Source organism: Pipra filicauda, unplaced genomic scaffold, assembly GCF_003945595.2.
Source record: "Pipra filicauda isolate LSUMZ 115617 unplaced genomic scaffold, ASM394559v2 scaffold1_size10287979_pilon, whole genome shotgun sequence".
Taxonomy (NCBI): domain Eukaryota; kingdom Metazoa; phylum Chordata; class Aves; order Passeriformes; family Pipridae; genus Pipra; species Pipra filicauda.
In genome coordinates, this window is record NW_024104310.1 from 6,061,333 (window position 1) to 6,073,776 (window position 12,444).

A 12,444-nucleotide genomic window follows, 5' to 3' on the forward strand; every position below is an offset into this window, starting at 1 on the left:
GCTCTGGGAATACCAGGTCAAGGCTTAGGTCCAGGATACAAGAGCACCAAGTTGTGCACATGGGAAGAACAGCTGGACAGGAACATCTCAGATCATGTTTCAGTTATGAAAGTCAGGCTATTCTGTTTTCCACCAGTACTGAGTTAAACTGCTTGGAAATAATGTTTTCTGCTCTATAACCTCGTGCCACGACCAGAATTAGCAGGAAGCAAAAGTGCCTACAGCTCAGCACCAAATGAGCCCGTGTTTTATGACAAACATCTTTTCCCTCAGCATTGACTGTTCTAAACTGCTTTATATATATATATATATATATGCAGTTTTAGTCTCCTTAAAAACTCACCAGGATTTATTTACTAGTTTTTCACTGTGCTGATGGAAAGGAGTGGGGACAGGCAGCTCAAGCATCACCTCTGCATGAGCCTGAAGTGCATCACCCAAGCTGTGGGGAAAGGAATGGCAGGCTTCACTCCAGAGCTCAAATTCGTGTAGCCACCACCATGGATTGGTGGGTTGCTCTACAACAGCATACATCAGCACCAAAAAGGACCCAGACACACAGCAGTTATTAACTAAACTCTTGGTGCTGGGGATAATGAGTTTAGGTGGCTAAAAAAGAACCAGAGCACAGTGGAGCTTGGTGCTGATCCTTGGAGATATCCTCACTCCATCTTCCAACGCCTCCCACCAGAGCTGTTGGTGTGTGACCCTCACCACTGGGCCAGCAGTGGGCTCGGGGTGGCCTCCAAAGATAAAAGCAAACCCTGTTGCAGGGCCCCATCTTCTGTAGACTGGAGGAAGACACTCAGGCAAAACGAAAAGAATGAAAAATGAAAGTTACGGGTTTTATGAGCTGTAGCCTGCAGACATTAAGGGAGAAATCACCTGCTAAGAGGCAGTTTTGCATCTTTAACCATGAATTAAGATCTCTGCAGTGTTCCTCTCAGATATGGGCACACCCAGGCTGAATAAGCAGGTCCAAGCCCTGCCCTGTGGTTGGTGGCCAACCGGTCTGTAGTTAATGTCACCGGTATTTTGGGCATTCTTCCCACCACAGGTCCCACAGGTATAAGAGTGGTCAGTGCACAAGGTCTGTGGAAACTGCGGTTTAAACCTGTTCAGACACCTGGTTTAGCTGGTGAGGTGACTCATATTTATTTTCAGATTGTGTGGGTTAATCTAGAAAATTAGGGAAGTGACAAGAGAAGCTTGATGTGCAGTAAGGAAAGGACTTGGACGGTTCCCAGTCCTGAGAGGTCACGTAGTCTCCATTCTTGGAGACATTCAAAACACAGATGGACACAATCCCGGGCCCCCCAAAGGCAGAGCTGATGGCTGGTGACAGGGTACCAAGTGGTACCTCCTCCCCTCTCCAGAGGGGGATGTTCCCTCCATCAGCAGTGAGCAGCACCATGGATATGCCAGGCAGGAACAGCAGGGAATGACAGGACATGGTTTATCTTCAGGTCACCCACAGCCAGTGGCATCAGGGCAGCTTCCAGTGGCTGCGTATTACAGCCATCCTTCACAGGTAACTTTTTCTCAGCAATGAGCTACAAGTATCCACAGACACAGCTTCCTGCTGCCAAAGGTGGCTCTGGCAAACACTGCTGGGGCTGTCCGGTTTATCATTACTTTTCTCCTGGGAGGGCAGCCCGGTTAAACACTCCAATGCTCTGTTACATTCCCATTTCAGTCACTAATCTTGACGGCACTCAAGCCCCTGAATGCACCCAGGGCTCCAGACTGCCAGCACAGGGAGACCCAGTTCGGCCTTGCAGGGAGCTGAGGAGCAGGAACCTTCCCTGAGCACTTTCCCCCTCGGAACAGCTTTGCCAAAATTCGGGACAGTCGGAGCCAGAGGCTGGAGCTGGAACTCTTAGTCCCAAGAGTTACGGTGGCACTGAGCAGCCCCACACCTTGCTTTGTCCAGCAGAGACTGAGAAAAGGAGGGGGGGGGAATTCCTCCTGTGCCCTTTTAAATCTGGACAAAACAGGTTTTTAATGAAAGCAGCACTTAATCATTACTGCCCTGTGAATTCAGAGCTGGTGGATATTTGATGCAAACAGAGAGTTGGTTGAAACTCTCCCGTACCGGCTCCCTCTTTGTCCCCCCTTGAGCCTGGGAATGGGTGTGATCTCCGAGTAGGAGTGTCTCTGCGGTTAAGTAGAGGATTGAATTACCGAACACTGCTGTTCCCGAGCTGACAAGGTAGCAGAGCAGCGAACAAAAAGTGCCTTGAAACTAGGCAAAGAGGAGAGAAGGCGCTGGGTTTGGTGGAGAAGGGAGACCTGTGAGGACACTGTGCACTTTCCAGCAAGGTAAGCAGCCTCCCTGCACCCCCGTCAGTTTTAATAAGGCCAGAATTGTTTAATGACTTTTGTTCAGTGGGATAGTAGGAAACAAAGAAAAAAAAAAGAAGTAATACATTTCATATTTTTAAAAAAATTTCTCCCCTGGTGTAAGCCAGGATGTCTCTACTGAAATGAGCCCACGCTGATTTACATCGTTTGGGGTTGGAACGAGCAGCTTGCCAAGCTTGCCAAGAACCCATCCAGGCTCCATATCAGCTCTGAGGACACATGCTTTTCGTTTAGCTCTCTGCACAGACCAGCTTTGATTTCGTGCAACGACCAATTAACGGCATTGTTTTGGGCCTGGGTTGTTTTATGCTTTGCTGCCGTGGGGATTTGCTGGAAGCTCGTCTGCCTTTCCGGCACGGTTTTGGGTCCAGGCAGCCACAGAAAGTCTTTGCAAGTTCTCATCGATAGGTTTTATTGTCATCTAATCAATAGATTACTAATGGCTGAGCTGCTGGGCTGCTTTGCTCTGTAAATAGAGTGTTTTCTCGTCCTGCTGGTTTGAGATGCAAGTTGCACTGAGATAAAATTGAGTTGTAGTGGAGTTGAGCTGCAGGCTTTACTTGCCAGTATTTTTCTTAGGCGTGCCTATTAGAAACATAAATATTTAACACAAAGGAGAGCTGATATGAATTAGCATCTGTGGGAGGCTCACGCTCATTCGAGGCTGCCCTAGCACAGATGTAAACAAGTGTTACGGCAGCCGAAGCAAACTGGCCCCGCCAGAGCAGCACTTAGAGGGTGAATCATCCAGGTGCTCTTTACACACCGCAGCTAAAAGGGCCGATTAGAGCCTGCAGAGTAGAGATTAGACACTCACAGGGTATTGGCCTTCCTCTTCCGCGGGGTTTCACCGCTCCCCCGAGGTGCCAGGTGGGAGGCAATGCCAGGACAGACAGGAGCCAGAGTGGTGCAGATCAGAACAGCCCCAACTGCCCTCCCTCACCTTCCTCCTGGCACAGCCAGGTGAGCCTCCCCTCCTCCTCCTCCTCCCTGCACAAACAGGATGCCCTTATCCTCCTCCAGCTCCATTTCCACCAGCAAACACATGGGTCTCATGATGTTATTTCCAAGGCAGGACTTTGTGTCAGCAGTTGCCAAGTTCTCCCAACTGGGAGCAAAGGTTTTGTGCCATGGCTGCAAGCGATGTCACCCTGGTCTCTTGCCTTCTCCTGTATCTTGGGACTCCTCGTTAGACTGAGTCAATAAATCCCTGCTCTTTCATAGCCAGGGATGCTGGAGATGTTCATGGTGCCTCTTGGCCTTTTCCATGGAGCTGTTTTTCTGGACTTTGAGCCCGGAGGTTATCTTTTCTGCTATGGGCCCCCCGGGGAGATGTGGGACATGTGACATGGAAGAGATGCACTCTGGGCTCTGTGACCTCAGGCTGGATCTGTCCTGCAGCCTGGTCCTCCAGAACCACCCATCCTGTGCTCGTTCCATCCCCAGCTGAGGAGGAGATCAGCTCAGACACCTGCCCCATACTTGGAAGATGCTGGGGCTCAGCTCTGTGCTGGGATCATCTCATTTGACCACAAGCCTTTCCTCAGTTTTAATAGAGCTAAAAACAAGGTGGCCCACTTGGAAGCAGAGCCCTGAAATGCCCTGTGCAGTGAAGGGAGCTCAGGGCACAGCCAAAGCCTTGGTGATACCTTCGTGCCTCCTGTCCCAGCTGCATTTTTGCCATCCTTGACCATCCTTTGCCACCACTGACCTTCCTCAAAGTCCCTCCTTTGTCACAGGGAATGGGCTCTTTTGCAGCCTTCTGAAATTTGCTCTGGAACAACAAACCCACAGATTGGGCTTTCCATATATGAAAAGTCCACCTTCACAAGGAAGGACTCCAGTGTGGACACACCCAAAATATCTTGGCTCCAACTCTCTGTTTATTCATGTATATTCTTTAGCTTCTGTTGACCCCTCAGAGGAAATAATCATTCAGTCACAAGGGGATACACTCTCCCACAACTCACTAAAACCTTGCTTTTCCTGAGCTCTCTCTCCATATAATACAGCCCTGGAAATGAGCCTAATTGTGGTTTATCTTGGATGATTATACATTTCTACTGTATTTCCACCCATTCTGGGTGTAAGAGGAATGCAAAAAGGGGTGAATATTGTCACTAAGTCTCTGGTATCCTTCAGTCTGAAAAGTCCTGTGCAATGTAATGTTAATTTCCAGCATTGGATGATGTGCATCCGATTCAGCTGCCTTGATTTCCAGGGGCCTCTGCTTGAAACAGAAACCCTGCCATTTTTTATCCATCTTTATCTGAGCCTATTCAGACTTATCTGAGGCAGTGCTGGGTAGAGTAACAGTGGAACTTGTTATTACCTTATATCCACGTCAAAGACGTGAGGCGTGGGGGATGCTAAATTGCATGGTTGAGCTCCATTCTGGGCAGTTCCTTGTGGAATGAGCTATTCAGAGCAGTCAACCTCTTCTACCTAAAAATGTCCTGTTACCATGCCCTGACATGAAAGAATAGGTTTGTGTCTGGCCCTTTATTTAAAACTGCTCTTACAGAAACAGCTGAACAGGGTAAGATACAGGCAGTGCTAGAAAACATGTTCTTTTTTGGGTTATAGGGACTACCTAGATACCCACCTTCCCTTTGGGAGTGTGCTAGAGCCTGAATTACTGTACTTTGTTGCTATGGAATAACTGTCTGGATATGAGCTGATCCCACCCATCCCAGTGTTTCAGATGCCCGGTTCCCTTCCCGGAGCTCAGACACAACTCCCATTGGCAGCTCCGGGTCCAAGAGTCAGTCCTGGAGGAATGACTATTTCTGAGGCTGTTTGCAGTATTTCCAGGGATGTTTTATTCATTTGGCTTTGTGCAGGTGACATGCTGCTCTCTCTGCTTTCATTTCCTCACACTGGCTGTCATTTCTGCCCAGAGGGGATTGCACACCCTTCCCATGCCCACGTGCTGTGGTCCTGTGTGGACTTGGTTTCACTTTTTATGCCAGGCAAGTGACAGATGCACATCTTGGGAGTGAGGCTCAATGATCCTTGTGGGTCTTTCAGACTCAGGATATTCTATGATTCCATGACTGTCAGATCTCCACAGGCTGGGACTTTGCTGCAGGAGCCCCAGAGCTGGGCAGCACAGGGTTTAGCTCACAAATTGGTGATGTACCAACACCACCCATCACACAGCACATGATACCACAGGGGCAAAGTTACATCTCCTTATTGCCCCATGTCCCTCTTCCCATCATTCCCAGTCATCCACCCCACCTCCATTTGCCCCATTGTTTTCCTGGATCCTTTTCCTACCACAACAGAGAAGAAACACTGAAAACCATCTTGGGAAGGATGGTGCTCCTCAAGGAGCAGTCACTTAGAGTGAGGAGAGGCAGGTGGAGGCTGAGTGGCACACCCAAAATCACAGGAGGACCAAGAGTGACCTCACAGCCTGTCCTGGATTGGAAGGGCTGGATGAAACAGTGATAAACACGCCATGTGCGTGGTGCTGAACACAGGCCTAGAGGATGACACCAGTGGGGGTGACTGCTACCAAAAAGGCATGTGGTGCTGGTGTTCCATTGAGAGGAGATCCCGTGAAGGGCTGGCTCTGCTCCCATGACCTTAAAGCTCACATAAGGCAACTATATCTTGGCTCAGCACCCTGTCCCAGTGGAAGCTTGGGTTGAGTTGGTTGGTCCCCACTTGACTTGACACCAGTCAGGTGTCTTTCATCACAGGTGTGTCAGCCAACATACACAGGTCCTTTGCAGCTCAAGAAACAAACCTTCTCCCTAAGAAAGTCCTTTACATCTCACCGAGCCAGCAATGGAAATGCAGAGTTGCCTATGGAGCACCCTGCTTAGGTCCAGGTCATTTTGTTTGCAATCCAGAATGGAAACCTGCTTGCTTTTTTTTTTTTTTTTCCAAAAGTCTTGGTTTTCTCTTCCCAAGTTTTATGTCACGCTTGCAGGTCTGAACTGGAACAAAACTGAAACAGTCCCTTCTTTTCTGTAGTTAATATTAATTTTGCTGCTTTCCACTGGAAAGCCAATGTTCTGGAGAGTAGTTCTCTGGCTGGTCTGAGGGGAGCCAGAGCAGCACCCCTGCTCCATCACCATCAAACAAAGGTCCTGAGAGAAAGGACTTATTGAACTGCACTCATTAAACTGTGCACCAGGAAAAGCTGTTCTTTATCTTGCACACACACACGTGTGCACATATATACATGTGTGAATTCTTACAATAAATAGGAAACTTACGTGCAGCAGCAAAAATTGTAACTCTTGGACTTGTTTTTTGAGAAGGATAGGCCAGGTGGGCACTGGTACTTGGGTTTAATCAAGATTTTATTTGAGGTATTTGTCTCAGTTCACACTGACAGATCTGTCCAGAAAAATCTTGGGGCACAGTGGGTGGGACTGAATCCCCACACTCTGAGAGAGCTGGAGGGCAGCATGGCCAGCTGGACTCTCCATCCAGAGTTTCCCTCATGGACCAAGGGAACAGTGAGTCCCTCCTGACCAAGATTCACTGGATCTGCCCTAGACCAACCATCAGGATGAGGGAAACCACCAAGAGGCAGTCCTCCTCAGACTAAAACACCTGAAACTGGGTTGGATGAATCCCAGCCTCTAACCTCCCTCTCCTGCCCCTCCTCCAGGCTCTTTTAAATCTGAGGAAGCAGTGGCCTTTCCTCAGTTTCAGCTGAGAAAATGCCTTCATTTGAGAGTTTCACCTCAACTTCCAGCTGTCACATACTTCCTGTGAGCTTTTGAAGTGCAGGTGCTCCCCAGGGCTCAGGAAGGCCTTGCACAGGTGAACAAACACACATTCTCTCCTCCCTGATGTCTCAGCTCTGGTTTTCCTTACCTGCAGCCATGAGGTTAAATAATGCTCTGTTAAAGTGCTGATGTGGGAGAGGATCCTAACTTTTTTTCTTGGAAGTGGTGGGTAATTAGAACTTAGTTAGAGAGAACTTGAACCATTTCCCTGGAAGCCAGGAAGAGGAATTAAAATGGCTTCAGCTTTGTTTTCCTTCTGCGTGCGTCTCCTGCCCTCCCCGTGGCACGAAGCCCTGCCTTCGGATGCAGCGCTGGTCCTGAGCCAGGAATCTCTCCCTTTCACTAGGGGAGAAAGAACTGAAAGAGAGGAGAGATTTGTTCCTAATGAATTGGCAAGCTACCTGCTCACCTTTCCCTTGGGATGGCTCCGTGCTGTTACTGACTCAAAGACCTCACGGAGGGGAGGTGGAGGTGCAGTGGATACCTCTGAAGTAGTTGTGCACCAAGCTGGAGTTTATTATTTGACAAAAGAGCACCTGGCACCACACCAGGGCAATGCTGCTGCAAGGGGCTTGTGTGCAGAGGGCTTTTAACAGCTTCCCGTGCCTCTGTTTTTTTCTCACGGGGCTTCAGAGAGAGGTGGGTTTGCACAGAGGGAGTTTGTTATCGGTCACAGGGACTGATCTGGGGGAGAAGTTATTGTAGCTCAGCCTCTGCTGCTGCTTCTGAGAGCCCTGAGTCTGTTGGGGCTACCCTCACCCTGCAGAGATGCTGCCTGCCTGGGAGAGCCTGCTGCTTTCAAAGACATCCTGGGGAAGGAGGACTTCAAGAAACCAGTCAGTCAAGAGCTGCGTGGGTGCCCTGACCTTCTCTGTAGGACACCAAGGGCTGCCGTCCCCCACCTTCAGCCAATTTGCTCTCCCCTTTCCAGAGCCAGTCGCTGCTGAGCACTGGGCTCTGCATCCAGAGTGATGAATGTGGAAACTCAGACCACATGACTTGGGAGCTGTGGCTGGCTCCCTGATTTAATTGTCAGGACATTGTTCTTACATTGTGAGAAGTTTCCTGGGACAATGCGGCTCCACCGTTCCCAGGAAAAATAGTGGGTTGTTAGAACTTCAGAGGGAGGACTCAGAAATAGCAGCAGTTTGGGAAAAAAAAAAAACCTGCTCCTACAAATCAGTTTCCCAAGACCATCTGCTTGAAGATCAGGCTGCTGGAATGCTACCAGCAGTGAGATAAACAGAGAGGGACAAGGGGGATCATAAAGAGAGGTGTGGAGAGATGAGCAAGATTTCCTGAATGGAGCGAGGTGCTGAACTAGAATTTATGACAGGTGGAAATGCAGCTGCAGGGACTAGTCAGAGTGAGAGGAGATAAATCATGAGATGCCTTCCCTTCTAAATCAGATGTCCTCTGAGGAATCTGAAGAGGCAGATGAGATACAGGCTGAGGGCTGTTGCAACTGGGAAGGGGGGTATTTCCCAGTAACCTGGTATTTCCTTGTGTTCTTTGCTTTTATGTAAGGATCAGTGGAAGGACTGGAGGATTAGTGTTAAGTCCACCTGCCTGTTGCTCACAATGAGCTGAAAGGTAAAGCTCACAGCCCCAGTGGCTTTCTGGGAATGACTAAGTATCAGCTACCAAGCCAGAGATGCCAGAAATGGACAGGAGGTGAAGGCACAGGTTATAAGAAGACACACTAAGATGAGAGTTTGTTTCTTGGTAATGCCTAGGATGGTAGTTGGAGATGGGGTAAATTTCTATGATTCAAGAGACAGCAGCTGGGTCCAGGGAACACTGGTCAGCTTTTGTCAGACAGGGGAGAATGATTATTGGTCTTTCAGAACCTGAGAAATTACTTGGCTAGGTGAATCCGGGTTTCTGCATCCTTTGAATTTACTGAATAGGGAATTCAAACCTCTCTTGGGCTGTAGAGCACTTACAGTTTGAGAGCTCATCATTAACATAAAATCCTCTCAGTGGTTCTTTTTATCCCAGGCTCTTAATTCTTCACTCACATTAATCCTAAACCGACTTTATCATCTCAGTCCTCAACCCTTGCCCCATGAGCAAAGAACAGAAAATACCAGTCACCTGTGATGCCAGGTAGCTGCTTGGATGAGATGTGGTGTGGTGATCCCTGGCAGCCATTCATGGAAAAAGGGAAAACCTGCCCACCCGAAACCAGTGAGGTTCTTTCTTATCTCCAGAGCCATTGACCTTGAGAAGGTGAGCTCAGTTTTAGGTCATCCCATCCAATACTGCATCTCAAGTTTTAATCCAGTGCTACTTAAGAGAAATCTAAGAAAGCCCTTCAACCCATTTCATGATTCACCCAGATGATTTGGCAGCATGGATGGGGGATCTTTTCTGACCAGTGCAGGTGGCTGAAGCACGAGGGCCAATCCCTGTTATTGCCTTAATGCCAAACTGATGGGAGGGAGCATCTTGCTGGAAGTGCAGCATCTGAGCAGGGGCTCGTGGTCACAGACCCCGAGGAGCTGAGCCCAGAGAGCACATCCTGGCCATTTAGCCATCTCATTTTAAAGACATTAAGTAAAGACAAGCCTTCCAGCTTCCCTAATAAGCTGTTCCAACGTTTAATTGCCCACCATGATCAGAAATAGCATCTTATTTCAAGGCCTGTTTTACGTAAGTTTAGCTGCCAGGCAACAGCTCTTTCCAGCAAGGCTGAAGTGCTTTCTGTGGTCAGCCAGGCATGTCTGTGCAGAGCTTTCTCCTTGGCATGTCAGCCACACCGAGGTCCTGAACTTGGACCTCACTGGACTTGGAGGAGGAGGATGAGCTGACTGGGCTTTTTCCTTTTTTTGCCACCCCCCACAACACATATCCCATTCCCTGCCTCATCACCACATTCCAAAACATCCAACATGGGTTGGAGGAGGGTATTACAGCTCTGAGTGTGTGACAACATGAGACAGGAGACAAGCCCCACTGCTGGATCTCCCTGCCTGTCACTTCCATGTGAGGTACAAGCTGCTTTTTCTCCTCTCGCAACGGAAGAATAAAAGACAACTTGCAAAGGTTGAATGCTGTACTCTGGACAGTCACTTGCTAGAGACAGTCACTGTTCCCAAGCTGTAGCTGGTGAGCCACACTAGGTAATTCAACACTGAATTTCATTCCTCTGGGCAGAACAAGAGTTAACCACTCTCTGCTCTGCAAACAAAACATGGCACCTACTTGGGCCCAGATGCCCAACTGTAATGGAGACAATGAAAGCAATTCAGCAGCCCTGGTTTACCTCATCTAATGCCAGTCCAAGTATTCCCAATAATTAGGCCTTTCAGCCTGGAAAGGCTGGAGCCACAGCTGCTTCCTATTTTCCCCAAAGCTGTACAGAGTATTAGTCATTTCACTGGGGTTTTTTATTACCGTGACTACAGCCCCGTAAGTGTGCCGCCAAAACCCAGACAAGCCAAACCAGCCTGGATTCAAAACGTACTTTGGGAGCTTGAAATGTTCTCCTGTCCCCCTTTCTGAGTCCTGGTTTTCCCTCCCCACCCAAACAGCCGGAGTCTGCCTGAAGAAATGTCCTGCTAGGTCTGGGCTCCGTACACAGGCCAGGCTGAACAAAATGAAGCAGTGATTATTGGCACTTCCATCCCAACTATTAATCATTAACCAGCCTTGGGAGTGACCTTGACACTTAATTAGTCATCTAGTCCTTCCTGAAGGCAAAGCTTTTCCCCACACTGTGCTGGTGGGAGAGGGGATTAGGGACTGTGTTTAGCAAGCAGGAGTGCTGCTGTGATTTTGGCAGTGCATGAAGGGGAGTGGGTGTAACAGAGACACATCTGCCCTCATGCATCAGCTTTTTTTGCCTAAGTTGTGATAGGGAAGGCTTTGCTTTTAGCTCTGGAGGCTCCAGGTTGTCCTGACAGTAGCATCCAGTCAAGAGGCCAGCCACTGATGTTCTGTTTTCAAGTCCTCCGCCCTCAGTCAACAGCAGCATTTGTTCTTTGCAGCTTAATTTGTAGCATCTTAACCAAGGGGTGATGACCCAGCAGATCAGCTGCAAGCCAGAAGTTGCCTTTGCTACACAGTGGCCACCTATCAGCCGACCTTCATGGTGTGAACTTTTCTCCTCTTTCCATGGAGAGAGTCCCTGGAAATGGTGGCAGCAGGACAGCTGGTCCTGGAAGTGGAAATAGTGCAGCTGAGTGTCACTAATGTGGAGGCAAAGAGGTGAACTACACGTGCCTCTCCTCCCTTCACAGGTGAAGCTGTGTCTGTGTACAAGGAAGCAAATGTCCATCCCCATAACCAGTTATTTTCCCCTGTGAATTCCTGCCCCAGAGGTGGTTGACTCACACTTCTCGCCAAATTGCATTTCACCTAGTGCTGGGCAAAACTGGTTTCACTGAGGCAAGAACTGCCCCAGACAGTGAACCTTCCAAACCTCTTAACGGACCCTTTTTTACTTTTCTCTTTTTAAATTAGAAAAGTTTCTGCCCTTCCTGGTTTCAGAACAGATGGGAAGTTTTCACTCCATTAATACTGGATTTTATGTCTGGACAGGAGTTGAATTATGGGATCATCTGATTAAAAACCCACATTAAATCATTAATGAAATGAGCTGCTCGATTATATAAGTCATATTGCTATTATTTCTGACTTGGCCACCGGCCGAAAGAAGCTGGAAAGTCCAAAGAAACAGCCAACCTTGACTGTGATTCACTCTCCCCCAGCTAAATTGCTAAGGAGGAAGGGAGGGACAGCATTTCCCAGAAAAGTGAGGACCAACACTAATGGGCAAGTCTGAGACGGAGAAAGGAGCCCCAGGAGCCGGGGAGATCCAAGGTCCCCGTTTTGAGTCAGATGGGTTTGATTGGGAACCTGTTGGCTGCTTTTCAGAGAGTTTTGTCCAACACAGCTGCCTGTAGTCAGAGGAATCCCAGCATCCTCCAGGTTAACTTTTCTAGGAGAGGCTGGGGTGCTGGGGGAAGCAGGGATATCCAGCTGTGTCTCACAGCTGGCCAGCTGCCGCTTTCCTGTGCTGTTCCCAAGCAGGACGCCTGCTCCTTCCACAGGGAGCAGTGCTGGTGTGGCTGAAAAACTTCACTCCTTCAAGTGTAAACGTCTTCTTCACTGGTTTTGTTTTCAGGTTCTGCCTGTTTTGACGCTGGAAGGAAAAACCCTAAATAAATTAAAAAGATAGCTGAGGGGAGGAGGCTTCGCTTGGGTTTTTCTTTGATAGGGACCTTTTGAATGCAACATTAAAAGAAAGGAGAGGTCTTTTGGTTAAGGGTCTGAGCTGAGATCATGTTTCTGGCTTCAGTTCTGATAGCCCTGGACTCCA

General features: G+C 48.6%; 1 protein-coding gene across 2 annotated transcripts in view; it reads left to right on the forward strand.

The window, feature by feature from the left end:
- Positions 1-1,762: 1,762 nt before the first annotated feature.
- VILL (villin like) overlaps positions 1,763-12,444 on the forward strand; it is a 37,596-nt gene continuing 26,914 nt past the window's right edge. For both annotated transcript variants that reach the window (XM_039380755.1, XM_027733436.2), the window contains exon 1: positions 1,763-2,322. The gene's annotated coding sequence lies outside the window, so the exon portion shown is untranslated. The remainder of the gene's footprint in view (positions 2,323-12,444) is intronic.